Source organism: Rhinopithecus bieti, unplaced genomic scaffold (genome assembly GCF_001698545.2).
Source record: "Rhinopithecus bieti isolate Rb0 unplaced genomic scaffold, ASM169854v2 scaffold_6536, whole genome shotgun sequence".
NCBI classification, from domain to species: domain Eukaryota; kingdom Metazoa; phylum Chordata; class Mammalia; order Primates; family Cercopithecidae; genus Rhinopithecus; species Rhinopithecus bieti.
In genome coordinates, this window is record NW_016805524.1 from 1,781,874 (window position 1) to 1,786,101 (window position 4,228).

The window sequence follows — 4,228 nt, forward strand, 5'->3', positions numbered from 1 at the left end:
CCTCAGGTGACCTGCCCACATTGGCCTCCCAAAGTGCTGGGATTATGGGCATAAGCCACCTCGCCCAGCCGAGATAATACTTAACAACCACCAGGAATGGCTACAGTAAAAATAAATAAATAAATAAATAAATAAATAAATAAATAAATAAATAACAAGTGTTGGCAAGAATGTGGAGGAATCCTTGTGCATTGCTGATAGGAACATAAAATCGTGTAGCCACTATGGAAAACAGTATGGTACTTCCTCAAAAAAACCTTTAGAATTACCATAGGGTCAGCAATTTCTCTTCTGACTATATACCCAAAAAATTAAAAGCAGGGACTTCAACAGGCATTTGTACATCCATGTTCACAGCAACTTTATTCACAATAGCCAAAAGGTGGAAGCAACCTAAATGTCTGTTGAAGGCCAACTGGATAAATAAAATATGCTATATACATATAGCGGAATATATTTCTTCTTACAAAGGAGGGAAATTCTGACATGTGCTACAACATGGATGAACCTTGAAGACGTTATGCTAAGTGACACTAGCCTGTCACAAAAGGATAAATACTATACAATAGTACTTATAGGAGGTGCCTAGAGTGATCAAATTCATACAGACAGAAAGAAGAATGGTGGATACCAGGGACTAGGAGGAAGGGGAAATGGGAAGTTAGTGTTTCATGTAAGAAGTTTTGCAGTTTGGGTAGATGAAAAGAGTTCTGGGGATAGGTGGTAGTGGTGATTGCAAAACACTGTCAATGTACTTAATATCACTGAATGATACTGTGTTAGCGTTCTCCAGAGGAGCAGAACCGATAATACAAATGTATATCTAAAAGGGAGTTTATTAGGGAGAATTGGCTTACATGGTTACAAGACAAAATCCCACAATAGGCTATCTACAAGCTGGGGAAAAAGAGAAGCTGGTAGCATGGCTCAATCCAAGTCCAAAAGCCTCAAAACCAGGGAAGCCAACAGTGCAGCCAAGGCTGAGGTCAAAGGATTTATTCTTTTTTTTTTTTTTGCACGACAGAATCTCACTGTGTTGCCCAGGCTAGAGTGCAGTGGTGCGATTTTGGCTTACTGCAACCTCTGCCTCCTGGATTCAAGCGATTCTTCTGCCTCAGCCTCCCGAATAACTAGGATTATAGCCCCAGCTAATTTTTGTATTTTTAGTAGAAACAGGGTTTTACCATGTTGGCCAGGCTGGTCTCAAACTCCAGGATTCGTTTTTGATATGCTTCTCTTCCTCCTCTTATAACCAAATCTTCACCAAGTACTTAATGCCTATTCCACCTCCAGAATGTATCACTACCTCTTACCCCACCAATACTCCTTAGTCCAGGCCATCATCCTCTCTTGCCTGAACTAGTGCAATTAATTCTGGACTTCCTACTTCTATTCTTGGAAGAAGTTGGGGAACAGGGATGAGAAGGGCATTCTGAGCTGAGGAAATCTTACATAAAAGCCATGGAATCATTGTCTTTTTTTAGTACCGTGGCCCACTTCAGATACTGCAGACTGTAATTAGATATATTGGAAGAGGGGTGATAATGGAAGGCTAGTACATTTATTGTTTATTGAAAGAGTCTAGCAACTGAGAGCTTTAACCAAAACAATGGCATTCATTAAATGTCTGCTTTGTCCTGGGTACTGGGCCAGGCCCGGGGATACAAAGGTAAACAAAAGAAGCTCATATTTTATTTATGAAGACATACAATTACCATGTGCTAGAGTAAAGGAAGAGGAGCTTACCTGGCTGAGTTATAGAAAGCTGCTTAGAGGACCTTGAGCTCAGTCTTAAAAGATGGGTACATGGTAGGCAAAGTTAGGGGTTTTTATATGGGAGATGGGAGAATTATTCCAATTGGAGGAAATCATGTATGCACATAGATATGGCAGAGCATCATTTGGTTGGGGAACTAATTTATACAACTAGAATTTATGTTATTGTGTGTTGAGGCCATAGGGATAACAAGAATCTCAGGGGAACACAGAAATCACACAGGAAGCAACGTATTGTTATCCAGCCGTGTTTCATACAGGTTGGGTATGTATACTTTAGGAATTGGAAAGCAGTTCAGGTTCTGGGGCAGTTCTAGTATTGTTTTGTTGTATCCTCACAGCAAGAGTTGGTCCTCTTCTATTATGGTGATTTCATTCCTCTATTCATTTCCAGTACTTCAGACAATCACTTTACCTTCCATTCACAGCACCCGGAAGTTTTTGCTTACTCATGTTCTGTTTATTCAAGAGTTTCCAAAGCCTGCTTGTTGTCACCTCTGCCTTCTCTCTGCATATCTTCAGCCTCTGTTTGGCAACTGAGTAGCCCTCTTCATGTCTCAGGTACTGATCTCCTCATAGAAAATTATCTGATTGGTGTATTTGTTCTCTGTTTGAGAGAATTTTCTTGCCACACTTTCTTATATGTTACTGACCAGCCTTTATGCTGACTGCTCTGGACCAATCATCAGGGACCAGAAGTTTTATCAGAAGGGGACAGGGACCCCATTGAACAGAGGCAGTGGGGAGCATAAGCATTCTGAGATTTGATGTTTTCAGTATCATGGGGGAAGGAAAAAAACAGAAGGGGTATCAAGGATACTAGAATGGGGGGTAAGATGTAGGATAAATATTAAAGAAGAGGAATAGCACTTAGAAACCTCTTAGTTATTGAGAGATGGGGGATCAGGTAGACAGAGAGAAGTCTAGAAGAGCTATAGATTTCTGGCTTGGGCAGCTGGGTAGATGTTGGTAACCAGATTGAGAGAATAGAAGAAATGGGACAGGTAGAGTACAGAAGAGAAGAAAGATGCGTTTTACTACAGATACAAGTTTGAAGTACCAGGAAACATCCAAAGGGAGACACCTAGTAGGCACTCAGATATATGGAACTGGACCTAAGCAGATAAGATATATTTTGTTACAGGTAACAGAAACTTATTTCAACAAGCTTAAGCAAAGGGGGAAGTTGGTTGGCACATGTAACCAACCTGAGAAGAATAAGGGTAGAGCAAAGCCAAGCCTGTGAACAAGAACAGATGTTTACATTCCCATCAATACAACCCCAAACCTCTCACCTCTATTTATCTTTGCAGGTAAGAGACCCTACATTCAACTGGGTTCTTCACATGATGAAGGACATGGACATGGTTATGGGACCTCTGGGCTCACACTACCTTTTTTTTGGCCGGGGGGGAGATGAGATCTTGCTATATCACCCAGGCTGGAGTGCAGTGGCACAAACATGGCTCACTGCAACCTCCACCTCCCAGGCTTAAGTGATCCTCCCACCTTAACTGCCCCAGTAGCTGGGACCACAGGTGCAGGCTACCATGCCTGGCTAATATTTATTTATGTATTTGTTTTTTGTAGAGATAAAGTCTTGCCATGTTGCCCAGGCTGGTCTTGAACTGAGCTCAAGCAGTCCTCCTGCTTCAGTCTCCCAAAGTGCTGGGATTACAGTCATGAGCCCCCATACCTGGCCTCTAGGCTCGTATTCTCACCACTCTATAACCAGCAGAAAAAGCTGATTTGTCTAGCTTCGACATGAAAAATCCTAGGGGAAGAATTCAGTGATTTATACTGGTTCATTACCCATCCCTTAGACCAGTCCCTGTGGTCAAGGAAACATTAGGTTCTGTATTTAGCCTAGCTACTTCTGTGGCTGGAGTGAGTGAAATCTGTTTCCAGAAGAAGACTGTAACAGGAAGATTCTGGACCAATATAGTTACCTTACTGAATAACTTTGCCTTCTTTCCAATTTGTGTAAAATATATAATAAATAAATCCAATTTTTCTGCAGCAACTCAAAGAATGACTGGGTCATCTCTGTGCAACCTTAATCGTTTCTGTGTATTTCTCTTGAGACTTTGAGTATTTTGAAGTCATCTCTCCAGATTGTCACTTCAAGAAAAAGTTGGTGAAGTGGCTGGTAGCAGGGAAGGTAGAATCCTGGAGAACATGTGAAAAGATTCAAGGGCAGATAGTCTTATTTCTGCTAGTGCTGTTTATCAGTGCCCCCTCCAAAGTCTGTGCTTATAATAATGCAACACACATCAAAATGAGACCTGCCACCAATTTCCAGGGAATGGTGGAGAAGGAGGACTCTCATTATTATCAGTCTTTCCCTCCTATTCTATTTTTGGGGGTGCTTGGGAAGATAGCTTTATCTTTGGAAAGACTTTTGCTTTAATTTTTGTTTTAAAAAATAGAGACTGGGCACAGTGGCTCACGC

At 41.4% G+C, this 4,228-nt stretch overlaps 1 protein-coding gene across 5 annotated transcripts in view; it reads left to right on the forward strand.

The window, feature by feature from the left end:
- Nucleotides 1-3,799, forward strand: part of LACTB2 (lactamase beta 2) — a 35,605-nt gene extending 31,806 nt beyond the window's left edge. The window contains exons 8-9 of one of the 5 annotated variants that reach the window (XR_001885750.1): nt 2,205-2,337; nt 3,367-3,799. The gene's annotated coding sequence lies outside the window, so the exon portion shown is untranslated. The other 4 variants (XR_001885751.1, XM_017872734.1, XM_017872733.1 and 1 more) reach the window with 4 other exon arrangements.
- Nucleotides 3,800-4,228: the final 429 nt, after the last annotated feature.